The 25,228-nt window shown below is 41.7% G+C and overlaps 19 non-coding genes across 19 annotated transcripts; 13 read left to right on the forward strand and 6 right to left on the reverse strand.

The window, feature by feature from the left end:
• Window positions 1–478: 478 nt before the first annotated feature.
• TRNAT-UGU (transfer RNA threonine (anticodon UGU)) lies at window positions 479–550 on the forward strand. Its single transcript has one exon. It is a non-coding gene; the product is annotated as a tRNA-Thr (tRNA).
• A 1,169-nt stretch (window positions 551–1,719) lies between these two features.
• TRNAI-UAU (transfer RNA isoleucine (anticodon UAU)) lies at window positions 1,720–1,814 on the reverse strand. The gene is made up of 2 exons: window positions 1,777–1,814; window positions 1,720–1,755 (listed from the first exon to the last, which is right to left on the reverse strand). It is a non-coding gene; the product is annotated as a tRNA-Ile (tRNA).
• A 292-nt stretch (window positions 1,815–2,106) lies between these two features.
• TRNAS-GCU (transfer RNA serine (anticodon GCU)) lies at window positions 2,107–2,188 on the forward strand. The gene has a single exon. It is a non-coding gene; the product is annotated as a tRNA-Ser (tRNA).
• A 1,116-nt stretch (window positions 2,189–3,304) lies between these two features.
• On the forward strand, window positions 3,305–3,376 carry TRNAT-UGU (transfer RNA threonine (anticodon UGU)). Its single transcript has one exon. It is a non-coding gene; the product is annotated as a tRNA-Thr (tRNA).
• A 1,169-nt stretch (window positions 3,377–4,545) lies between these two features.
• Window positions 4,546–4,640, reverse strand: TRNAI-UAU (transfer RNA isoleucine (anticodon UAU)). Its single transcript has 2 exons — window positions 4,603–4,640; window positions 4,546–4,581 (listed from the first exon to the last, which is right to left on the reverse strand). It is a non-coding gene; the product is annotated as a tRNA-Ile (tRNA).
• Window positions 4,641–4,932: 292 nt separating this feature from the next.
• TRNAS-GCU (transfer RNA serine (anticodon GCU)) lies at window positions 4,933–5,014 on the forward strand. Its single transcript has one exon. It is a non-coding gene; the product is annotated as a tRNA-Ser (tRNA).
• Window positions 5,015–6,130: 1,116 nt separating this feature from the next.
• TRNAT-UGU (transfer RNA threonine (anticodon UGU)) lies at window positions 6,131–6,202 on the forward strand. Its single transcript has one exon. It is a non-coding gene; the product is annotated as a tRNA-Thr (tRNA).
• Window positions 6,203–7,357: 1,155 nt separating this feature from the next.
• TRNAI-UAU (transfer RNA isoleucine (anticodon UAU)) lies at window positions 7,358–7,452 on the reverse strand. Its single transcript has 2 exons — window positions 7,415–7,452; window positions 7,358–7,393 (listed from the first exon to the last, which is right to left on the reverse strand). It is a non-coding gene; the product is annotated as a tRNA-Ile (tRNA).
• A 292-nt stretch (window positions 7,453–7,744) lies between these two features.
• On the forward strand, window positions 7,745–7,826 carry TRNAS-GCU (transfer RNA serine (anticodon GCU)). The gene has a single exon. It is a non-coding gene; the product is annotated as a tRNA-Ser (tRNA).
• Window positions 7,827–8,942: 1,116 nt separating this feature from the next.
• On the forward strand, window positions 8,943–9,014 carry TRNAT-UGU (transfer RNA threonine (anticodon UGU)). The gene has a single exon. It is a non-coding gene; the product is annotated as a tRNA-Thr (tRNA).
• Window positions 9,015–10,183: 1,169 nt separating this feature from the next.
• Window positions 10,184–10,278, reverse strand: TRNAI-UAU (transfer RNA isoleucine (anticodon UAU)). Its single transcript has 2 exons — window positions 10,241–10,278; window positions 10,184–10,219 (listed from the first exon to the last, which is right to left on the reverse strand). It is a non-coding gene; the product is annotated as a tRNA-Ile (tRNA).
• A 292-nt stretch (window positions 10,279–10,570) lies between these two features.
• On the forward strand, window positions 10,571–10,652 carry TRNAS-GCU (transfer RNA serine (anticodon GCU)). Its single transcript has one exon. It is a non-coding gene; the product is annotated as a tRNA-Ser (tRNA).
• Window positions 10,653–11,768: 1,116 nt separating this feature from the next.
• Window positions 11,769–11,840, forward strand: TRNAT-UGU (transfer RNA threonine (anticodon UGU)). Its single transcript has one exon. It is a non-coding gene; the product is annotated as a tRNA-Thr (tRNA).
• Window positions 11,841–13,009: 1,169 nt separating this feature from the next.
• On the reverse strand, window positions 13,010–13,104 carry TRNAI-UAU (transfer RNA isoleucine (anticodon UAU)). The gene is made up of 2 exons: window positions 13,067–13,104; window positions 13,010–13,045 (listed from the first exon to the last, which is right to left on the reverse strand). It is a non-coding gene; the product is annotated as a tRNA-Ile (tRNA).
• A 292-nt stretch (window positions 13,105–13,396) lies between these two features.
• On the forward strand, window positions 13,397–13,478 carry TRNAS-GCU (transfer RNA serine (anticodon GCU)). The gene has a single exon. It is a non-coding gene; the product is annotated as a tRNA-Ser (tRNA).
• Window positions 13,479–14,594: 1,116 nt separating this feature from the next.
• On the forward strand, window positions 14,595–14,666 carry TRNAT-UGU (transfer RNA threonine (anticodon UGU)). Its single transcript has one exon. It is a non-coding gene; the product is annotated as a tRNA-Thr (tRNA).
• Window positions 14,667–15,835: 1,169 nt separating this feature from the next.
• TRNAI-UAU (transfer RNA isoleucine (anticodon UAU)) lies at window positions 15,836–15,930 on the reverse strand. Its single transcript has 2 exons — window positions 15,893–15,930; window positions 15,836–15,871 (listed from the first exon to the last, which is right to left on the reverse strand). It is a non-coding gene; the product is annotated as a tRNA-Ile (tRNA).
• Window positions 15,931–16,222: 292 nt separating this feature from the next.
• TRNAS-GCU (transfer RNA serine (anticodon GCU)) lies at window positions 16,223–16,304 on the forward strand. Its single transcript has one exon. It is a non-coding gene; the product is annotated as a tRNA-Ser (tRNA).
• A 1,116-nt stretch (window positions 16,305–17,420) lies between these two features.
• Window positions 17,421–17,492, forward strand: TRNAT-UGU (transfer RNA threonine (anticodon UGU)). The gene has a single exon. It is a non-coding gene; the product is annotated as a tRNA-Thr (tRNA).
• The last annotated feature ends 7,736 nt before the right edge of the window (window positions 17,493–25,228 follow it).

A 25,228-nucleotide genomic window follows, 5' to 3' on the forward strand; every position in this document is an offset into this window, starting at 1 on the left:
GCGTAGTGTTGCCGGCTACGCTGTCTACGCAAAATGCGTAGAAGGCAACACTACGCCTACTCCGTGGGCGTAGCCGATTCGGACGCCCAGGGTTACTTCTAACCAGTTTGGATAGATAGACTGATAAGAAAGCAGCTCTTACTCCTAAAGTTTCAGCCATCTCAAGTGTATGACTGTTGACATATGTCTGCCCCACAGAGACAGATCACTTCTAATAAGTGAGTTCTCTATCTGTCACTGATTGTGGACATACTAACTAGAGCTATCAGTATGGTCATAAATGTGAATACTCTTATGTTCTCAAATCAAAATGGAGTTTTTCCTACTTCCAAGAAAAGTGTCTTAAGCATGCTCTTCAATTTGTGCACGCATGTAGACATTCAAATGCAACTGCATTTCCATACAGAGTCTCAAAATCATAGATATCTTCATACCGCAGTAAGAATACATGAAGCGATTTACATACTGCAGGCAGGATGGCCTTGTAGCTCAGTGGCAGAGCACTGGTCTTGTAAACCAGGGGTCATGAGTTCAAGCCTCATCAGGGCCTTTTTATATGTGAGTTTCTGTATGTTGTTTCCAAGTCATTCTTTCTAGGAGTCACACCTTGTCTTAAGTTTGCTTATTGACAAGCTTCCCTTTCCTGCTTTCATCGTATCAAGAAGACTTCATGAAAACCATTGAACCATAAACTATCGCCTCACCCCTTCCGATCGCCTGACGAACGCCTGACAAACGCCATTCTCACCCCGCCGGGCAAGCCCTGCCGGGCAAAGCCAAATAAGCCATGCATATTTGAAGTTCCTTTGAAAGTCAGAGCGAGGACTATGACCTCTGTTCCGACTGAGTCTGCATCCACAGAAAGGATGAAATAAGGATCTAGAAATTTCACCAAGGAGATGTGAACTTCATCCCCCTTAAAATACTTTTCCTCCCAGATGCCCCGGCTCTTAGTCAAATGAGGTTAATCTTCAAAACCCCACCCCCACTAACCATAAATATCCGACTCTCCTGCTGTCCATTCAAATGATACAAGGTATCTTGTACATAGAGAGAATGTGAGAAAAAGCAGAATCGCTTCATAGATTTGGTGACCTTGGATGGGTGGGCTGGATAAAGAAGTGAACCTGATTTCGGGAAAAGGAGTATCGTGATGGGGATGAGGAAAAGAGAACATGGACCACATTCACAAGTTAGAGAAATAAATATATTAGGTTGAATGGTTTTAAAAAGTTAACTTTGAGCATGAATTGTTTTTTTAAACTGCAAAGAATAAAAAAAATCAATGTGGGATTGGAGGCACAATCTGAGCAGAAAGCACCATAAGCTGCTATGGTGCAACTCTTATGTTGACTAGAAACATTAATATGATGACGCTCTTCTTTTGATATGTCTTTCAGTTAAATTTTACTGTAAGTAGCTGATACAGCACTGTTTGCAGCTCCTCAGTATATGGTTATCCCGTGACAACAATGTTTTCATCATATTTATTATTCTACAAATGTATTTTTAAATGCACTGATGTGGTGTTTGCATGCTATGCAAGACGGCACATCATGGAATGTTTATAAGGAGCATCGAATAGGATTGTGATATTTGCACCTGGAAGAGTCGGACACGCAGATCCTGAAAAGAAGTAAAAACTCTCTAGCAAGGGCCGTCTTTCCCCTGAGTTTAATCTTTACTTTTAGTGAAATGGTTTATGAAAAACCAGTAAGCTGCTCCAGGTGAGGCTCGAACTCACAACCTCGGCATGCCTCAATGCAAGTACTGCTGTATAAGTACCGCGCGCTAACCGATTGCGCCACTGGAGCTCACTGTTCTCATACCTCCCCAGTTGAGCCATCTAGAGCTGACCAAGTAGATACTGGCACTGCTCCCTTATTCACTGTGCAAGATCGACTCACATGCTAGCATGTTATCATGACTATTAAAAACTACAGTCCTAATGGAACAGATTTGATAATTCTGCTATATCATGTGCTCTGTCTATTGAACACCACATATATTTGCCAGTTCTGACACAGTCTAGGAGAAACTTATGATTATTTGTAATTAGCACATCGTAAGAATTTCCTAAAAAATGAAACATAGTCACCTAAGGCAGACGAGGTGGCCGAGTGGTTAAGGCGATGGACTGCTAATCCATTGTGCTCTGCACGCGTGGGTTCTAATCCCACCTTCGTCGGAACGCCATCAGACACTCTTTTGAAGGTGGGCATGTCTCGTAGTACAATTACACTCTCTTTCAAGACACAGCCATAATCCACTAGAAGGGCCCAACTGACTATTCCATTTTGGCAATTATGTCAAATTAAGGGAAGTGTTTTGTGCTTAATTGAAATTAGATCTTTCATGAAGTGTCCAGAGGATTGCCTTTCCCTCACTCCTGGCCTTCTAACTAACACTGGTCGTAGTGGGCGTAGTGGGGCTCCGCGGAGCTACGCGGAGTGGGCGAGAAGCTACGCCCACTCCCGCACTCCGCGTAGCCCCACTACGCACCTCCCTCCCGCTCTCCCCTACATACATTATTTAAGCAACTACCCTTAATAAAACAATTTTAAAGCACTTACCGTGTCCGGGGCTCGTCCGGGGCTCCCTCTTGGAATAGCGTCGTCCTGGATACCAATGCCCATGCGCGGGAGGCCGCGCATGCGCATTGGTATCCAGGAAGGGACGCTATTCCAAGAGGGAGCCCCGGAAGAGCCCCGGACATGGTAAGTGCTTTAAAAATTGTTTTATTAAGGTTAGTTGCTTAAATAATGTATGTAGGGGAGGGCGGGAGGGAGGCGGGTGGCGGCCGAATCGGCTACGCACACGAAGTGGGCGTAGTGTTGCCGGCTACGCTGTCTACGCAAAATGCGTAGAAGGCAACACTACGCCTACTCCGTGGGCGTAACCGATTCGGACGCCCAGGGTTACTTCTAACCAGTTTGGATAGATAGACTGATAAGAAAGCAGCTCTTACTCCTAAAGTTTCAGCCATCTCAAGTGTATGACTGTTGACATATGTCTGCCCCACAGAGACAGATCACTTCTAATAAGTGAGTTCTCTATCTGTCACTGATTGTGGACATACTAACTAGAGCTATCAGTATGGTCATAAATGTGAATACTCTTATGTTCTCAAATCAAAATGGAGTTTTTCCTACTTCCAAGAAAAGTGTCTTAAGCATGCTCTTCAATTTGTGCACGCATGTAGACATTCAAATGCAACTGCATTTCCATACAGAGTCTCAAAATCATAGATATCTTCATACCGCAGTAAGAATACATGAAGCGATTTACATACTGCAGGCAGGCTGGCCTTGTAGCTCAGTGGCAGAGCACTGGTCTTGTAAACCAGGGGTCATGAGTTCAAGCCTCATCAGGGCCTTTTTATATGTGAGTTTCTGTATGTTGTTTCCAAGTCATTCTTTCTAGGAGTCACACCTTGTCTTAAGTTTGCTTATTGACAAGCTTCCCTTTCCTGCTTTCATCGTATCAAGAAGACTTCATGAAAACCATTGAACCATAAACTATCGCCTCACCCCTTCCGATCGCCTGACGAACGCCTGACAAATGCCATTCTCACCCCGCCGGGCAAGCCCTGCCGGGGAAAGCCAAATAAGCCATGCATATTTGAAGTTCCTTTGAAAGTCAGAGCGAGGACTATGACCTCTGTTCCGACTGAGTCTGCATCCACAGAAAGGATGAAATAAGGATCTAGAAATTTCACCAAGGAGATGTGAACTTCATCCCCCTTAAAATACTTTTCCTCCCAGATGCCCCGGCTCTTAGTCAAATGAGGTTAATCTTCAAAACCCCACCCCCACTAACCATAAATATCCGACTCTCCTGCTGTCCATTCAAATGATACAAGGTATCTTGTACATAGAGAGAATGTGAGAAAAAGCAGAATCGCTTCATAGATTTGGTGACCTTGGATGGGTGGGCTGGATAAAGAAGTGAACCTGATTTCGGGAAAAGGAGTATCGTGATGGGGATGAGGAAAAGAGAACATGGACCACATTCACAAGTTAGAGAAATAAATATATTAGGTTGAATGGTTTTAAAAAGTTAACTTTGAGCATGAATTGTTTTTTTAAACTGCAAAGAATAAAAAAAATCAATGTGGGATTGGAGGCACAATCTGAGCAGAAAGCACCATAAGCTGCTATGGTGCAACTCTTATGTTGACTAGAAACATTAATATGATGACGCTCTTCTTTTGATATGTCTTTCAGTTAAATTTTACTGTAAGTAGCTGATACAGCACTGTTTGCAGCTCCTCAGTATATGGTTATCCCGTGACAACAATGTTTTCATCATATTTATTATTCTACAAATGTATTTTTAAATGCACTGATGTGGTGTTTGCATGCTATGCAAGACGGCACATCATGGAATGTTTATAAGGAGCATCGAATAGGATTGTGATATTTGCACCTGGAAGAGTCGGACACGCAGATCCTGAAAAGAAGTAAAAACTCTCTAGCAAGGGCCGTCTTTCCCCTGAGTTTAATCTTTAGTTTTAGTGAAATGGTTTATGAAAAACCAGTAAGCTGCTCCAGGTGAGGCTCGAACTCACAACCTCGGCATGCCTCAATGCAAGTACTGCTGTATAAGTACCGCACGCTAACCGATTGCGCCACTGGAGCTCACTGTTCTCATACCTCCCCAGTTGAGCCATCTAGAGCTGACCAAGTAGATACTGGCACTGCTCCCTTATTCACTGTGCAAGATCGACTCACATGCTAGCATGTTATCATGACTATTAAAAACTACAGTCCTAATGGAACAGATTTGATAATTCTGCTATATCATGTGCTCTGTCTATTGAACACCACATATATTTGCCAGTTCTGACACAGTCTAGGAGAAACTTATGATTATTTGTAATTAGCACATCGTAAGAATTTCCTAAAAAATGAAACATAGTCACCTAAGGCAGACGAGGTGGCCGAGTGGTTAAGGCGATGGACTGCTAATCCATTGTGCTCTGCACGCGTGGGTTCGAATCCCACCTTCGTCGGAGCGCCATCAGACACTATTTTGAAGGTGGGCATGTCTCGTAGTACAATTACACTCTCTTTCAAGACACAGCCATAATCCACTAGAAGGGCCCAACTGACTATTCCATTTTGGCAATTATGTCAAATTAAGGGAAGTGTTTTGTGCTTAATTGAAATTAGATCTTTCATGAAGTGTCCAGAGGATTGCCTTTCCCTCACTCCTGGCCTTCTAACTAACCCTGGTCGTAGTGGGCGTAGTGGAGCTCCGCGGAGCTACGCGGAGTGGGCGAGAAGCTACGCCCACTCCCGCACTCCGCGTAGCCCCACTACGCACCTCCCTCCCGCTCTCCCCTACATACATTATTTAAGCAACTACCCTTAATAAAACAATTTTAAAGCACTTACCGTGTCCGGGGCTCGTCCGGGGCTCCCTCTTGGAATAGCGTCGTCCTGGATACCAATGCGCATGCACGGGAGGCCGCGCATGCGCATTGGTATCCAGGAAGGGACGCTATTCCAAGAGGGAGCCCCGGAAGAGCCCCGGACATGGTAAGTGCTTTAAAAATTGTTTTATTAAGGTTAGTTGCTTAAATAATGTATGTAGGGGAGGGCGGGAGGGAGGCGGGTGGCGGCCGAATCGGCTACGCACACGGAGTGGGCGTAGTGTTGCCGGCTACGCTGTCTACGCAAAATGCGTAGAAGGCAACACTACGCCTACTCCGTGGGCGTAGCCGATTCGGACGCCCAGGGTTACTTCTAACCAGTTTGGATAGATAGACTGATAAGAAAGCAGCTCTTACTCCTAAAGTTTCAGCCATCTCAAGTGTATGACTGTTGACATATGTCTGCCCCACAGAGACAGATCACTTCTAATAAGTGAGTTCTCTATCTGTCACTGATTGTGGACATACTAACTAGAGCTATCAGTATGGTCATAAATGTGAATACTCTTATGTTCTCAAATCAAAATGGAGTTTTTCCTACTTCCAAGAAAAGTGTCTTAAGCATGCTCTTCAATTTGTGCACGCATGTAGACATTCAAATGCAACTGCATTTCCATACAGAGTCTCAAAATCATAGATATCTTCATACCGCAGTAAGAATACATGAAGCGATTTACATACGGCAGGCAGGCTGGCCTTGTAGCTCAGTGGCAGAGCACTGGTCTTGTAAACCAGGGGTCATGAGTTCAAGCCTCATCAGGGCCTTTTTATATGTGAGTTTCTGTATGTTGTTTCCAAGTCATTCTTTCTAGGAGTCACACCTTGTCTTAAGTTTGCTTATTGACAAGCTTCCCTTTCCTGCTTTCATCGTATCAAGAAGACTTCATGAAAACCATTGAACCATAAACTATCGCCTCACCCCTTCCGATCGCCTGACGAACGCCTGACAAATGCCATTCTCACCCCGCCGGGCAAAGCCAAATAAGCCATGCATATTTGAAGTTCCTTTGAAAGTCAGAGCGAGGACTATGACCTCTGTTCCGACTGAGTCTGCATCCACAGAAAGGATGAAATAAGGATCTAGAAATTTCACCAAGGAGATGTGAACTTCATCCCCCTTAAAATACTTTTCCTCCCAGATGCCCCGGCTCTTAGTCAAATGAGGTTAATCTTCAAAACCCCACCCCCACTAACCATAAATATCCGACTCTCCTGCTGTCCATTCAAATGATACAAGGTATCTTGTACATAGAGAGAATGTGAGAAAAAGCAGAATCGCTTCATAGATTTGGTGACCTTGGATGGGTGGGCTGGATAAAGAAGTGAACCTGATTTCGGGAAAAGGAGTATCGTGATGGGGATGAGGAAAAGAGAACATGGACCACATTCACAAGTTAGAGAAATAAATATATTAGGTTGAATGGTTTTAAAAAGTTAACTTTGAGCATGAATTGTTTTTTTAAACTGCAAAGAATAAAAAAAATCAATGTGGGATTGGAGGCACAATCTGAGCAGAAAGCACCATAAGCTGCTATGGTGCAACTCTTATGTTGACTAGAAACATTAATATGATGACGCTCTTCTTTTGATATGTCTTTCAGTTAAATTTTACTGTAAGTAGCTGATACAGCACTGTTTGCAGCTCCTCAGTATATGGTTATCCCGTGACAACAATGTTTTCATCATATTTATTATTCTACAAATGTATTTTTAAATGCACTGATGTGGTGTTTGCATGCTATGCAAGACGGCACATCATGTAATGTTTATAAGGAGCATCGAATAGGATTGTGATATTTGCACCTGGAAGAGTCGGACACGCGGATCCTGAAAAGAAGTAAAAACTCTCTAGCAAGGGCCGTCTTTCCCCTGAGTTTAATCTTTAGTTTTAGTGAAATGGTTTATGAAAAACCAGTAAGCTGCTCCAGGTGAGGCTCGAACTCACAACCTCGGCACACCTCAATTCAAGTACTGCTGTATAAGCACCGCGCGCTAACCGATTGCGCCACTGGAGCTCACTGTTCTCATATCTCCCCAGTTGAGCCATCTAGAGCTGACCAAGTAGATACTGGCACTGCTCCCTTATTCACTGTGCAAGATCGACTCACATGCTAGCATGTTATCATGACTATTAAAAACTACAGTCCTAATGGAACAGATTTGATAATTCTGCTATATCATGTGCTCTGTCTATTGAACACCACATATATTTGCCAGTTCTGACACAGTCTAGGAGAAACTTATGATTATTTGTAATTAGCACATCGTAAGAATTTCCTAAAAAATGAAACATAGTCACCTAAGGCAGACGAGGTGGCCGAGTGGTTAAGGCGATGGACTGCTAATCCATTGTGCTCTGCACACATGGGTTCAAATCCCACCTTTGTCGGAACGCCATCAGACACTCTTTTGAAGGTGGGCATGTCTCGTAGTACAATTACACTCTCTTTCAAGACACAGCCATAATCCACTAGAAGGGCCCAACTGACTATTCCATTTTGGCAATTATGTCAAATTAAGGGAAGTGTTTTGTGCTTAATTGAAATTAGATCTTTCATGAAGTTTCCAGAGGATTGCCTTTCCCTCACTCTTGGCCTTCTAACTAACCCTGGTCGTAGTGGGCGTAGTGGGACTCCGCGGAGCTACGCGGAGTGGGCGAGAAGCTACGCCCACTCCCGCACTCCGCGTAGCCCCACTACGCACCTCCCTCCCGCTCTCCCCTACATACATTATTTAAGCAACTACCCTTAATAAAACAATTTTAAAGCACTTACCGTGTCCGGGGCTCGTCCGGGGCTCCCTCTTGGAATAGCGTCGTCCTGGATACCAATGCCCATGCGCGGGAGGCCGCGCATGCGCATTGGTATCCAGGAAGGGACGCTATTCCAAGAGGGAGCCCCGGAAGAGCCCCGGACATGGTAAGTGCTTTAAAAATTGTTTTATTAAGGTTAGTTGCTTAAATAATGTATGTAGGGGAGGGCGGGAGGGAGGCGGGTGGCGGCCGAATCGGCTACGCACACGGAGTGGGCGTAGTGTTGCCGGCTACGCTGTCTACGCAAAATGCGTAGAAGGCAACACTACGCCTACTCCGTGGGCGTAGCCGATTCGGACGCCCAGGGTTACTTCTAACCAGTTTGGATAGATAGACTGATAAGAAAGCAGCTCTTACTCCTAAAGTTTCAGCCATCTCAAGTGTATGACTGTTGACATATGTCTGCCCCACAGAGACAGATCACTTCTAATAAGTGAGTTCTCTATCTGTCACTGATTGTGGACATACTAACTAGAGCTATCAGTATGGTCATAAATGTGAATACTCTTATGTTCTCAAATCAAAATGGAGTTTTTCCTACTTCCAAGAAAAGTGTCTTAAGCATGCTCTTCAATTTGTGCACGCATGTAGACATTCAAATGCAACTGCATTTCCATACAGAGTCTCAAAATCATAGATATCTTCATACCGCAGTAAGAATACATGAAGCGATTTACATACGGCAGGCAGGCTGGCCTTGTAGCTCAGTGGCAGAGCACTGGTCTTGTAAACCAGGGGTCATGAGTTCAAGCCTCATCAGGGCCTTTTTATATGTGAGTTTCTGTATGTTGTTTCCAAGTCATTCTTTCTAGGAGTCACACCTTGTCTTAAGTTTGCTTATTGACAAGCTTCCCTTTCCTGCTTTCATCGTATCAAGAAGACTTCATGAAAACCATTGAACCATAAACTATCGCCTCACCCCTTCCGATCGCCTGACGAACGCCTGACAAATGCCATTCTCACCCCGCCGGGCAAGCCCTGCCGGGCAAAGCCAAATAAGCCATGCATATTTGAAGTTCCTTTGAAAGTCAGAGCGAGGACTATGACCTCTGTTCCGACTGAGTCTGCATCCACAGAAAGGATGAAATAAGGATCTAGAAATTTCACCAAGGAGATGTGAACTTCATCCCCCTTAAAATACTTTTCCTCCCAGATGCCCCGGCTCTTAGTCAAATGAGGTTAATCTTCAAAACCCCACCCCCACTAACCATAAATATCCGACTCTCCTGCTGTCCATTCAAATGATACAAGGTATCTTGTACATAGAGAGAATGTGAGAAAAAGCAGAATCGCTTCATAGATTTGGTGACCTTGGATGGGTGGGCTGGATAAAGAAGTGAACCTGATTTCGGGAAAAGGAGTATCGTGATGGGGATGAGGAAAAGAGAACATGGACCACATTCACAAGTTAGAGAAATAAATATATTAGGTTGAATGGTTTTAAAAAGTTAACTTTGAGCATGAATTGTTTTTTTAAACTGCAAAGAATAAAAAAAATCAATGTGGGATTGGAGGCACAATCTGAGCAGAAAGCACCATAAGCTGCTATGGTGCAACTCTTATGTTGACTAGAAACATTAATATGATGACGCTCTTCTTTTGATATGTCTTTCAGTTAAATTTTACTGTAAGTAGCTGATACAGCACTGTTTGCAGCTCCTCAGTATATGGTTATCCCGTGACAACAATGTTTTCATCATATTTATTATTCTACAAATGTATTTTTAAATGCACTGATGTGGTGTTTGCATGCTATGCAAGACGGCACATCATGGAATGTTTATAAGGAGCATCGAATAGGATTGTGATATTTGCACCTGGAAGAGTCGGACACGCGGATCCTGAAAAGAAGTAAAAACTCTCTAGCAAGGGCCGTCTTTCCCCTGAGTTTAATCTTTAGTTTTAGTGAAATGGTTTATGAAAAACCAGTAAGCTGCTCCAGGTGAGGCTCGAACTCACAACCTCGGCACGCCTCAATGCAAGTACTGCTGTATAAGCACCGCGCGCTAACCGATTGCGCCACTGGAGCTCACTGTTCTCATATCTCCCCAGTTGAGCCATCTAGAGCTGACCAAGTAGATACTGGCACTGCTCCCTTATTCACTGTGCAAGATCGACTCACATGCTAGCATGTTATCATGACTATTAAAAACTACAGTCCTAATGGAACAGATTTGATAATTCTGCTATATCATGTGCTCTGTCTATTGAACACCACATATATTTGCCAGTTCTGACACAGTCTAGGAGAAACTTATGATTATTTGTAATTAGCACATCGTAAGAATTTCCTAAAAAATGAAACATAGTCACCTAAGGCAGACGAGGTGGCCGAGTGGTTAAGGCGATGGACTGCTAATCCATTGTGCTCTGCACACATGGTTTCAAATCCCACCTTTGTCGGAACGCCATCAGACACTCTTTTGAAGGTGGGCATGTCTCGTAGTACAATTACACTCTCTTTCAAGACACAGCCATAATCCACTAGAAGGGCCCAACTGACTATTCCATTTTGGCAATTATGTCAAATTAAGGGAAGTGTTTTGTGCTTAATTGAAATTAGATCTTTCATGAAGTTTCCAGAGGATTGCCTTTCCCTCACTCTTGGCCTTCTAACTAACCCTGGTCGTAGTGGGCGTAGTGGGACTCCGCGGAGCTACGCGGAGTGGGCGAGAAGCTACGCCCACTCCCGCACTCCGCGTAGCCCCACTACGCACCTCCCTCCCGCTCTCCCCTACATACATTATTTAAGCAACTACCCTTAATAAAACAATTTTAAAGCACTTACCGTGTCCGGGGCTCGTCCGGGGCTCCCTCTTGGAATAGCGTCGTCCTGGATACCAATGCCCATGCGCGGGAGGCCGCGCATGCGCATTGGTATCCAGGAAGGGACGCTATTCCAAGAGGGAGCCCCGGAAGAGCCCCGGACATGGTAAGTGCTTTAAAAATTGTTTTATTAAGGTTAGTTGCTTAAATAATGTATGTAGGGGAGGGCGGGAGGGAGGCGGGTGGCGGCCGAATCGGCTACGCACACGGAGTGGGCGTAGTGTTGCCGGCTACGCTGTCTACGCAAAATGCGTAGAAGGCAACACTACGCCTACTCCGTGGGCGTAGCCGATTCGGACGCCCAGGGTTACTTCTAACCAGTTTGGATAGATAGACTGATAAGAAAGCAGCTCTTACTCCTAAAGTTTCAGCCATCTCAAGTGTATGACTGTTGACATATGTCTGCCCCACAGAGACAGATCACTTCTAATAAGTGAGTTCTCTATCTGTCACTGATTGTGGACATACTAACTAGAGCTATCAGTATGGTCATAAATGTGAATACTCTTATGTTCTCAAATCAAAATGGAGTTTTTCCTACTTCCAAGAAAAGTGTCTTAAGCATGCTCTTCAATTTGTGCACGCATGTAGACATTCAAATGCAACTGCATTTCCATACAGAGTCTCAAAATCATAGATATCTTCATACCGCAGTAAGAATACATGAAGCGATTTACATACTGCAGGCAGGATGGCCTTGTAGCTCAGTGGCAGAGCACTGGTCTTGTAAACCAGGGGTCATGAGTTCAAGCCTCATCAGGGCCTTTTTATATGTGAGTTTCTGTATGTTGTTTCCAAGTCATTCTTTCTAGGAGTCACACCTTGTCTTAAGTTTGCTTATTGACAAGCTTCCCTTTCCTGCTTTCATCGTATCAAGAAGACTTCATGAAAACCATTGAACCATAAACTATCGCCTCACCCCTTCCGATCGCCTGACGAACGCCTGACAAACGCCATTCTCACCCCGCCGGGCAAGCCCTGCCGGGCAAAGCCAAATAAGCCATGCATATTTGAAGTTCCTTTGAAAGTCAGAGCGAGGACTATGACCTCTGTTCCGACTGAGTCTGCATCCACAGAAAGGATGAAATAAGGATCTAGAAATTTCACCAAGGAGATGTGAACTTCATCCCCCTTAAAATACTTTTCCTCCCAGATGCCCCGGCTCTTAGTCAAATGAGGTTAATCTTCAAAACCCCACCCCCACTAACCATAAATATCCGACTCTCCTGCTGTCCATTCAAATGATACAAGGTATCTTGTACATAGAGAGAATGTGAGAAAAAGCAGAATCGCTTCATAGATTTGGTGACCTTGGATGGGTGGGCTGGATAAAGAAGTGAACCTGATTTCGGGAAAAGGAGTATCGTGATGGGGATGAGGAAAAGAGAACATGGACCACATTCACAAGTTAGAGAAATAAATATATTAGGTTGAATGGTTTTAAAAAGTTAACTTTGAGCATGAATTGTTTTTTTAAACTGCAAAGAATAAAAAAAATCAATGTGGGATTGGAGGCACAATCTGAGCAGAAAGCACCATAAGCTGCTATGGTGCAACTCTTATGTTGACTAGAAACATTAATATGATGATGCTCTTCTTTTGATATGTCTTTCAGTTAAATTTTACTGTAAGTAGCTGATACAGCACTGTTTGCAGCTCCTCAGTATATGGTTATCCCGTGACAACAATGTTTTCATCATATTTATTATTCTACAAATGTATTTTTAAATGCACTGATGTGGTGTTTGCATGCTATGCAAGACGGCACATCATGGAATGTTTATAAGGAGCATCGAATAGGATTGTGATATTTGCACCTGGAAGAGTCGGACACGCAGATCCTGAAAAGAAGTAAAAACTCTCTAGCAAGGGTGGTCTTTCCCCTGAGTTTAATCTTTACTTTTAGTGAAATGGTTTATGAAAAACCAGTAAGCTGCTCCAGGTGAGGCTCGAACTCACAACCTCGGCATGCCTCAATGCAAGTACTGCTGTATAAGTACCGCGCGCTAACCGATTGCGCCACTGGAGCTCACTGTTCTCATACCTCCCCAGTTGAGCCATCTAGAGCTGACCAAGTAGATACTGGCACTGCTCCCTTATTCACTGTGCAAGATCGACTCACATGCTAGCATGTTATCATGACTATTAAAAACTACAGTCCTAATGGAACAGATTTGATAATTCTGCTATATCATGTGCTCTGTCTATTGAACACCACATATATTTGCCAGTTCTGACACAGTCTAGGAGAAACTTATGATTATTTGTAATTAGCACATCGTAAGAATTTCCTAAAAAATGAAACATAGTCACCTAAGGCAGACGAGGTGGCCGAGTGGTTAAGGCGATGGACTGCTAATCCATTGTGCTCTGCACGCGTGGGTTCTAATCCCACCTTCGTCGGAACGCCATCAGACACTCTTTTGAAGGTGGGCATGTCTCGTAGTACAATTACACTCTCTTTCAAGACACAGCCATAATCCACTAGAAGGGCCCAACTGACTATTCCATTTTGGCAATTATGTCAAATTAAGGGAAGTGTTTTGTGCTTAATTGAAATTAGATCTTTCATGAAGTGTCCAGAGGATTGCCTTTCCCTCACTCCTGGCCTTCTAACTAACACTGGTCGTAGTGGGCGTAGTGGGGCTCCGCGGAGCTACGCGGAGTGGGCGAGAAGCTACGCCCACTCCCGCACTCCGCGTAGCCCCACTACGCACCTCCCTCCCGCTCTCCCCTACATACATTATTTAAGCAACTACCCTTAATAAAACAATTTTAAAGCACTTACCGTGTCCGGGGCTCGTCCGGGGCTCCCTCTTGGAATAGCGTCGTCCTGGATACCAATGCCCATGCGCGGGAGGCCGCGCATGCGCATTGGTATCCAGGAAGGGACGCTATTCCAAGAGGGAGCCCCGGAAGAGCCCCGGACATGGTAAGTGCTTTAAAAATTGTTTTATTAAGGTTAGTTGCTTAAATAATGTATGTAGGGGAGGGCGGGAGGGAGGCGGGTGGCGGCCGAATCGGCTACGCACACGGAGTGGGCGTAGTGTTGCCGGCTACGCTGTCTACGCAAAATGCGTAGAAGGCAACACTACGCCTACTCCGTGGGCGTAACCGATTCGGACGCCCAGGGTTACTTCTAACCAGTTTGGATAGATAGACTGATAAGAAAGCAGCTCTTACTCCTAAAGTTTCAGCCATCTCAAGTGTATGACTGTTGACATATGTCTGCCCCACAGAGACAGATCACTTCTAATAAGTGAGTTCTCTATCTGTCACTGATTGTGGACATACTAACTAGAGCTATCAGTATGGTCATAAATGTGAATACTCTTATGTTCTCAAATCAAAATGGAGTTTTTCCTACTTCCAAGAAAAGTGTCTTAAGCATGCTCTTCAATTTGTGCACGCATGTAGACATTCAAATGCAACTGCATTTCCATACAGAGTCTCAAAATCATAGATATCTTCATACCGCAGTAAGAATACATGAAGCGATTTACATACGGCAGGCAGGCTGGCCTTGTAGCTCAGTGGCAGAGCACTGGTCTTGTAAACCAGGGGTCATGAGTTCAAGCCTCATCAGGGCCTTTTTATATGTGAGTTTCTGTATGTTGTTTCCAAGTCATTCTTTCTAGGAGTCACACCTTGTCTTAAGTTTGCTTATTGACAAGCTTCCCTTTCCTGCTTTCATCGTATCAAGAAGACTTCATGAAAACCATTGAACCATAAACTATCGCCTCACCCCTTCCGATCGCCTGACGAACGCCTGACAAATGCCATTCTCACCCCGCCGGGCAAGCCCTGCCGGGCAAAGCCAAATAAGCCATGCATATTTGAAGTTCCTTTGAAAGTCAGAGCGAGGACTATGACCTCTGTTCCGACTGAGTCTGCATCCACAGAAAGGATGAAATAAGGATCTAGAAATTTCACCAAGGAGATGTGAACTTCATCCCCCTTAAAATACTTTTCCTCCCAGATGCCCCGGCTCTTAGTCAAATGAGGTTAATCTTCAAAACCCCACCCCCACTAACCATAAATATCCGACTCTCCTGCTGTCCATTCAAATGATACAAGGTATCTTGTACATAGAGAGAATGTGAGAAAAAGCAGAATCGCTTCATAGATTTGGTGACCTTGGATGGGTGGGCTGGATAAAGAAGTGAACCTGATTTCGGGAAAAGGAGTATCGTGATGGGGATGAGGAAAAGAGAACATGGACCACATTCACAAGTTAGAGAAATAAATATATTAGGTTGAATGGTTTTAAAAAGTTAACTTTGAGCATGAATTGTTTTTTTAAACTGCAAAGAATAAAAAAAATCAATGTGGGATTGGAGGCACAATCTGAGCAGAAAGCACCATAAGCTGCTATGGTGCAACTCTTATGTTGACTAGAAACATTAATATGATGACGCTCTTCTTTTGATATGTCTTTCAGTTAAATTTTACTGTAAGTAGCTGATACAGCACTGTTTGCAGCTCCTCAGTATATGGTTATCCCGTGACAACAATGTTTTCATCATATTTATTATTCTACAAATGTATTTTTAAATGCACTGATGTGGTGTTTGCATGCTATGCAAGACGGCACATCATGGAATGTTTATAAGGAGCATCGAATAGGATTGTGATATTTGCACCTGGAAGAGTCGGACACGCAGATCCTGAAAAGAAGTAAAAACTCTCTAGCAAGGGCCGTCTTTCCCCTGAGTTTAATCTTTAGTTTTAGTGAAATGGTTTATGAAAAACCAGTAAGCTGCTCCAGGTGAGGCTCGAACTCACAACTTCGGCATGCCTCAATGCAAGTACTGCTGTATAAGTACCGCGCGCTAACCGATTGCGCCACTGGAGCTCACTGTTCTCATACCTCCCCAGTTGAGCCATCTAGAGCTGACCAAGTAGATACTGGCACTGCTCCCTTATTCACTGTGCAAGATCGACTCACATGCTAGCATGTTATCATGACTATTAAAAACTACAGTCCTAATGGAACAGATTTGATAATTCTGCTATATCATGTGCTCTGTCTATTGAACACCACATATATTTGCCAGTTCTGACACAGTCTAGGAGAAACTTATGATTATTTGTAATTAGCACATCGTAAGAATTTCCTAAAAAATGAAACATAGTCACCTAAGGCAGACGAGGTGGCCGAGTGGTTAAGGCGATGGACTGCTAATCCATTGTGATCTGCACGCGTGGGTTCGAATCCCACCTTCGTCGGAACGCCATCAGACACTCTTTTGAAGGTGGGCATGTCTCGTAGTAAAATTACACTCTCTTTCAAGACACAGCCATAATCCACTAGAAGGGCCCAACTGACTATTCCATTTTGGCAATTATGTCAAATTAAGGGAAGTGTTTTGTGCTTAATTGAAATTAGATCTTTCATGAAGTGTCCAGAGGATTGCCTTTCCCTCACTCCTGGCCTTCTAACTAACCCTGGTCGTAGTGGGCGTAGTGGCGCTCCGCGGAGCTACGCGGAGTGGGTGAGAAGCTACGCCCACTCCCGCACTCCGCGTAGCCCCACTACGCACCTCCCTCCCGCTCTCCCCTACATACATTATTTAAGCAACTACCCTTAATAAAACAATTTTAAAGCACTTACCGTGTCCGGGGCTCGTCCGGGGCTCCCTCTTGGAATAGCGTCGTCCTGGATACCAATGCGCATGCGCGGGAGGCCGCGCATGCGCATTGGTATCCAGGAAGGGACGCTATTCCAAGAGGGAGCCCCGCAAGAGCCCCGGACATGGTAAGTGCTTTAAAAATTGTTTTATTAAGGTTAGTTGCTTAAATAATGTATGTAGGGGAGGGCGGGAGGGAGGCGGGTGGCGGCCGAATCGGCTACGCACACGGAGTGGGCGTAGTGTTGCCGGCTACGCTGTCTACGCAAAATGCGTAGAAGGCAACACTACGCCTACTCCGTGGGCGTAGCCGATTCGGACGCCCAGGGTTACTTCTAACCAGTTTGGATAGATAGACTGATAAGAAAGCAGCTCTTACTCCTAAAGTTTCAGCCATCTCAAGTGTATGACTGTTGACATATGTCTGCCCCACAGAGACAGATCACTTCTAATAAGTGAGTTCTCTATCTGTCACTGATTGTGGACATACTAACTAGAGCTATCAGTATGGTCATAAATGTGAATACTCTTATGTTCTCAAATCAAAATGGAGTTTTTCCTACTTCCAAGAAAAGTGTCTTAAGCATGCTCTTCAATTTGTGCACGCATGTAGACATTCAAATGCAACTGCATTTCCATACAGAGTCTCAAAATCATAGATATCTTCATACCGCAGTAAGAATACATGAAGAGATTTACATACTGCAGGCAGGCTGGCCTTGTAGCTCAGTGGCAGAGCACTGGTCTTGTAAACCAGGGGTCATGAGTTCAAGCCTCATCAGGGCCTTTTTATTTGTGAGTTTCTGTATGTTGTTTCCAAGTCATTCTTTCTAGGAGTCACACCTTGTCTTAAGTTTGCTTATTGACAAGCTTCCCTTTCCTGCTTTCATCGTATCAAGAAGACTTCATGAAAACCATTGAACCATAAACTATCGCCTCACCCCTTCCGATCGCCTGATGAACGCCTGACAAACGCCATTCTCACCCCGCCGGGCAAGCCCTGCCGGGCAAAGCCAAATAAGCCATGCATATTTGAAGTTCCTTTGAAAGTCAGAGCGAGGACTATGACCTCTGTTCCGACTGAGTCTGCATCCACAGAAAGGATGAAATAAGGATCTAGAAATTTCACCACGGAGATGTTAACTTCATCCCCCTTAAAATACTTTTCCTCCCAGATGCCCCGGCTCTTAGTCAAATGAGGTTAATCTTCAAAACCCCACCCCCACTAACCATAAATATCCGACTCTCCTGCTGTCCATTCAAATGATACAAGGTATCTTGTACATAGAGAGAATGTGAGAAAAAGCAGAATCGCTTCATAGATTTGGTGACCTTGGATGGGTGGGCTGGATAAAGAAGTGAACCTGATTTCGGGAAAAGGAGTATCGTGATGGGGATGAGGAAAAGAGAACATGGACCACATTCACAAGTTAGAGAAATAAATATATTAGGTTGAATGGTTTTAAAAAGTTAACTTTGAGCATGAATTGTTTTTTTAAACTGCAAAGAATAAAAAAAATCAATGTGGGATTGGAGGCACAATCTGAGCAGAAAGCACCATAAGCTGCTATGGTGCAACTCTTATGTTGACTAGAAACATTAATATGATGACGCTCTTCTTTTGATATGTCTTTCAGTTAAATTTTACTGTAAGTAGCTGATACAGCAGTGTTTGCAGCTCCTCAGTATATGGTTATCCCGTGACAACAATGTTTTCATCATATTTATTATTCTACAAATGTATTTTTAAATGCACTGATGTGGTGTTTGCATGCTATGCAAGACGGCACATCATGGAATGTTTATAAGGAGTGATCCAGCGGGCTATAGAAAATATATCATAAACTACGCTACCCAATTTCATAACCTATAAACAAAATTCTAAACTATACATGGACCCATTTATGAACCTGATATATTTTTGGGCCTACTGAATCAGGTGGTCAGAATAAATCTATATACACATTATTTACAAACTATAAACATTTTATACATTTGCAGAAAGAATATTGTCATTAGAATAAAACCCAACCATTTAAACGACCACCATAGGCGACGTGATCTAGCTAAAGGTAACCTATACTTCTAAATAACCAAGACCAGCTTGTTTGTCAAAAGTAAGATTTTAATTTCTAAATTATGGTATATAAGTTGTAAGTTTTATAAATGAAATTTATTAGCAACAAAGCAAGCATGATAGTAAGAATTAAGAAAAACACAGTTTAAGCAATTGAATCAGTTTAAAGAAATTATATAAAGTTTAGCATTTCTAAAACCTATTTCCCTAACTGAGCTAAAATAGATAGAAATTAAAGTAAAGTTCTTTGAGGATTCTTACGTGCTCCACGCAAAGTCCAGCAGCACATCACCCTCATCGGAAAGTCAGAAAGCAGCAGCCAGCCCAACCCTAAGGGCATGACTTTTTATACCTTTCTACGCTAACTAAACTAGCGAAGGAAAATTTTCAGAAATACTCGACGTCCCATTGGCTGAGAGTGACAAGTGACATGTCACCCGATTCTTAAAAAGTTCCACAAAATCATGTCTTACAAAGACCATTGTCTCTTCCACGTGAAGCCAGAGGCTTCCTGCGATTGCAACTTTGTTTTAAGTCATCCTCGCAGCTTCCATAGTCTTTCAGTGCAACTTCCGCGGATGCCAAGTTAAGGACTGACAAAAAGTTCACTTTCGACCTTGGCCATGTCCGACAGAATGATGTCAGCTCATCAGTTTTTGCTTTGTGAATGCAGCTTCAATAAACGTTTTAATTCAGAATGGGCGTCTCGTGACTTTCTGCAGAATTATAGGTCAGCTTTTATTTTGCGGCTCAAATAGCTAGGCCTCAAAAGCAGGCAACTTATGATTTCTAGTATAAAACAAACACAAGAAAAGTATTAATGTAAGAAATAAAGTATATTCTGTATCCACCCCATGGTTTACTAAATAATTAACCCACCCGATTAATCAAAATGTTACCTAGCCATTGCAAACAAATAAAGCAGCGTTTATATTTACCAGTCTCCGTTTTTCTATGAGACCCATATGCACCTAGAATAGTAGAAATGACATCACACAGACAAGGAAAAGCAAAACAAGCACATGCTTATTTTAAATATGCAGCAGTTAGTAATGACAAAAACGAAAACAATAAATTATTTTATTATTTTGCACGAACAAAAAGATGCAACATTTATGCACGTTTATGAGCACACATGTTAGTCCCCCCACGTGTAAAGTTTAATCTAGGTTGTATTAGCACGACATATCACAAATCATTAATAATTTTATTCATGTTATGGAAATGTGACTTTGCGAGTTTAAACAAAATTTTGTTTTCTATCTCGCTCCATCAACTCCCTCATCTGGTGATTAACAAATCACCACACCAGCACTCAAAATTTTGGTAAATTTAATTTATATGAAATCGATTCAAATTCATTGTATTAGTAAACCTAAAAGTCTGTTTCAGCATAATCTTTACAATTAACATGACGCTCTCTATGTAACTCCTGCAACTCAATCTCCCTTTCCTCTTCTTTTCTGAGTTTATAAATTCTCTTCTTTTCTCTTAAATGCTTCTTTCTTTTATGCAACAGACAACCTACTTTAGTCAAAATAAAAATGAATATGATTATAATCAAAGGTGCCAGAATCTTGCCAAGAATTGAACTTCCGATATTATGAAACCAGTTTTTAATTGCTTGAAACCTATTTGAAAGTTTCCCAGTAAAATCTTCTTCTTCTAAAGGAATTATTTCAGAATGCATTTGTGTAATATTCTTAATATACATTTCAATATTTTTACTTTCATCCGGTATATATGTACAGCAATGTTGGACATGTAAAATGCCACAGACTCCTCCCTCCTTTGCTAAGAGTATGTCTAAAGCAAGACGATCTTGAATTACCATGGATCTAATTGCAATAACTTCAACATTCACTAATTGAAATCCATCAGCAGTGTCAGTTGATAATCTATCAACTATAGTGGACAATTTTCTGATTCTCCCTGCATTTAGGGTTATACCAACAAAAGGTATTACAGCTTGGAAAATATCTCCCAGAACTTCAGTAAAAGTTTCTCTTTTAGCTCTATTTACATAATTATGAATTTTAAATAATCCTTCTGAATCTCTGTCAACATGAAACACTTTAGGAAAAACAATTCCCACATAACAAGTTCCATACCAATGGTCTGGAAGGTTGTAGTAGGCTTTGTCACCACAAACAAAATAAATTCCAGGAAAGATAGGATCTTTTCCACCTTTAAATCCCCAACCTCCCAAAATCTGATAAGTATCTTCACAGTTGCTTGCACCTACAAAATAATTATCAAAAAGTGTGTTATCTCTTCTAATGCAAAGCTTTCCACTAACAGGTTTGTCTATGTGAATTGCAATATTTTCAAGCATTTTGCCATTTAGTTTCTCATCCTCTTTTTGCCAGAATGATGACTTAGTCTGCTTGACTAATTCATTTCTCTTATAAATTGCTCTTCTCTCCTCAACCATATTCAAAAATTTCTTCCCTTCAGCACTTAATTTACATGTTAGATTATTCTTGTAAGCATACTCATAAGTGAGTTCGTTAGTAACAAGGAAATATTCTCTTAATAGTTTAGCTTTCTTATGCTTATTTAAAGCATTATCAATTTTAACATTAGCAAAAATCTCATCATAATTTGAATAGTAATATTCTAAACGACCAGTTTGATAAAATAAACTAGTTAATACACTACATGTAACAGCATAAGTGAGAGGAAGCATATTATATGTTACTCCCTCAGAAACAGAAGCGGGTAACTTAACGCATACATAACAATCCTTTGCATCCATTACCTTTACATATTCACTCAAAAGCTTTGTGAAAGTATTGCTTGAAAAATCACCTATTGATTTATCTTGATGAATGTTAGGCTGATGATCAATTACTTTTGCAGATGCACTATGTTTAGTTTGGCTAACCAGAGCTTTGCTTGTTAAATTAACTTTGTGTAATTCTCTATTCATTTCTAAAGGTATAATCACAGCTAGTACCAACCAGAGCAGAACTAAAATGAGCAGACACACCAGAGTCATCTTACAGCATCTTTTAAAAACAGAGCATTTTGAAGTGCTCTCCTTAATGTAAGGCATTTTTAGGTTAGTTTTAGCCTCAAAAATAAAATTAAAAATAAATTTTAAAATTTATATACACCCCCCTTTTAAAATATTTTTCTTTTTATAACCCTAAACAAGATTTCTTCGACCTTATGTCATACATAAGTTTTTCTTCTACTAGACAGTTTTTCTTCGACCTTGTGTCAACTAACAGGATTTCTTCAGCCTTATGCCAATTCAATAAATTTGTACTTCAATCATTGTCACTAATTTCTTGGATTTCGTTTTCTTCTTCACTACTATCATATATGTCTATAACAGGTGGAATTACTAAGTAAGTCCACTCAGGAGACTTGTATTTCTGGTTTGGTCTAATTATTCTCTTCCCTTTTCTCGATATCACTTCTATTTTCCTTCCAACTCCAACCTCTTTTCCAGGACTCTTTTGACTACTGATTTCTTCAACTTGTTCTATTGGCTTTTTAATCAATCTGACTCTCAATCTTCCACCAGGCCAGTAGTCTGCTTTTCTCACGTACTTTTTCTTTGGTTCAGAATTATTCGATTCTGATTTCCAAGTCCTTTTCTTTCTGTTTTCACTTCCACCTTCCACGTCACTTTCCTCAGTTTCGTAGTCTGAAATTTCAATTGACTCAGGAACTTCTCTATACGGCAATTTCACTCCTTCAGGAACTTCACTTTGTCTTCCATCACTGGTACTCGGTAATTCGTTCTCCTCCTCTTCCTCAATTACCTCTAGCTTCCCAGATTTCGGATTTTTGTTCCTTACTCCAGAGCTTGTTCTCTGCCTTTCGATACTCTCCTGGTCTGAAACTTCTTTTGGTTCAGCTTCTCTGTCTTCAACATAGACAACCGAATCCTCAGTTATCTTTCCTTTTAACAGATTCTCTTCACCTTCAGAATCTATTTCAATTATTTCTAAGTCTTTTCTTGTCAGATTTCCATTCACTGGCACAGTTTCCAGATGTCGACTTTCTTGTCGTTCTTCAGAATCTGGAATTACTTCACCTTCTGTTCTGTCTTCTGCTTCAGAATCAGAGTCATCTGTGGTATCACTTTCAACATCAGAACTCTCAGGAGTTGGTATTGGAATAGTATGACTTGGATGAATCCAGCGCTTCAATCCTCTGCACTTTACAGCATTAGTAGTGATCAAGATTACCTGCCTAGGTTTCTGCCATCTAGGAGATAGACAATTCCTCCTCCGATGTACTTTCGTTCTGACCCAGTCTCCAGGTCTCAGATCATGTGTCAAAACTTTGTCATTTGATTGTGCTTCAGTTCCCACCTGATTAGACACAGAAGTTACCATATCAGATAACCTTTTACAGTAATCCAAAATTGCACTGTCATTTATGCTCAACAGTTTACCTACAGGTACAAAAGCTTGCCTCATAACTCTTCCCATCAAAATTTCATGAGGACTCAAACCTGTCTTTTTATCTGGTGTACTTCTTATTGACATCAAAACAAGTGGAAGAGCATCAGTCCACTTAACTCCTGTCTCTAGACACATTTTCCCAATTCTGTTTTTGATAGTTCCATTTATTTGTTCAACTACACCTGATGCCTCTGGTCTGTATGCACAGTGTATTTTCTGCTCAATACTCATAGCTTCGCAAATTAATTTCAACAGTTTGTTATCAAAATGACTTCCTCCATCACTCTCAATAGTGACTGGAAAACCGTACCTTGGGATGATTTCTCTGAGCATTAGTTTTGCTACTGTAATTGAATCACAATGTCGTGTAGGAAAAGCTTCTACCCACCTTGAGAACAAGCATACAATTACAAGTACATATTTCAGACAGTTGTGTAATGGCATTTCAATGAAATCTATTTGTAACCTGGTGAAGGGACCACCTTCTCGACCAATTATTCCTGTCCCCACCACTGATTTTCTGTTTGGATTCATTTGTTGGCATGACAAACACCTTTGACAAAAAGATTCTGCAATGGTTCTAAATTTGGTATTGAACCATGTTTCTTTAAACAGTCTGACCATAGAATCTCTTCCTAAATGTGCAGGACCATGATATAATCTGGCCATGTCAGAAATCATGCAATTTGGTAAAACTACTCTCCCATCTTTGTAAACCCACACTCCATCTTCATCACGTTGTCTACAATCTGATCTTAACCACTGGTCTTTTTCTTCATCATCTGCTTCGTTTTGTAAATCTCTAATCTCATTCCATGTTTCTACAATAGTTGTTAGCATTAATGAATTTGAATCAGTTTCTGTGCTTCTATTCCGATTGTAAGAATAATTTTTCCTTGCGCAGTACTTTGCTGTTTCATCTGCGAAGGCATTTCCTTTGGAAATATAATCAGTTCCTCTAGTGTGTGCTGCACACTTGACTATGGCAATTTCTTTTGGCAATTGTATTGCTTCAATCAATCTTCTAATGAAAACTGCATTTTTAATTGGTGACCCTGTTGATGTCATGTATCCTCTCTGTGACCAGAGTTGTCCATAATCATGCACAACTCCGTACCCATACTGACTATCAGTAATGATGGTAACTCTTATATCCTTTGATACTTCACATGCACGAATTAAAGCAATCAATTCAGCTACTTGAGCTGAACGAACTCCTTCAAGACATGATGCTTCTTTAATGTTTTCGACTGTACAAACTGAGTATGAAGCTTTCAAGACACCACCTTCGGATCTTAAGCATGAGCCATCTACAAAGTAGACAAAATCCGATTCAGGCAAAGGTCTGTCTTTGATGTCTTTTCTTGGTTTTGTGCAGAATTCCATGACATCTAAACATTCATGTTCTGTCTCAATGTCATTAACGATTTCTGAATCAGGCAGTAATGTAGAAGGATTCAGATTCAAACATCTTGAAATCGAAACATTATCTGCTCCTAGTATGATTTTCTCATACTTTGTCAATCTGCTACTTGTTAAATGTTGAGTCTTACCTCTTGTCAGTAATATTTCAACTGAATGAGGCACAAAAACTTTTACAGGAAATCCCATAATGATTCCTTCACTTTGTTCAAGACTAATACTTGTAGCTGCAACCGCTTTTAAACAACCTGGTAATGCTTTTGCAATTGGATCAAGAACTGCAGAGAAATATGCAATAGGTTTCTTTAGGTTTCCATGTCTCTGAATTAACACAGATAATGCACATCCTTCTCTCTCACTGCAATACAGTTCAAAATCTTTCTCATAATTTGGCATACCCAAAGCAGGAGCTTGGCATAAGCTCTTTTTCAAGTTTTCAAAAGATTCCATCTCAACATCATTGAGAATAATTGGATCTTTTACATCTGATTTGGTCAGTCTTTGTAGTGGTTTCGCAATTACTGAAAATCCACTTATCCATTGTCGACAGTATCCTACCATTCCCAAAAACATTCTGACCTGTCTTTGTGTTCTTGGCGG

The sequence above is a fragment of the Lissotriton helveticus genome, chromosome 5_1 (genome assembly GCF_964261635.1).
Source record: "Lissotriton helveticus chromosome 5_1, aLisHel1.1, whole genome shotgun sequence".
Classification (NCBI taxonomy): Eukaryota; Metazoa; Chordata; class Amphibia; order Caudata; family Salamandridae; genus Lissotriton; species Lissotriton helveticus.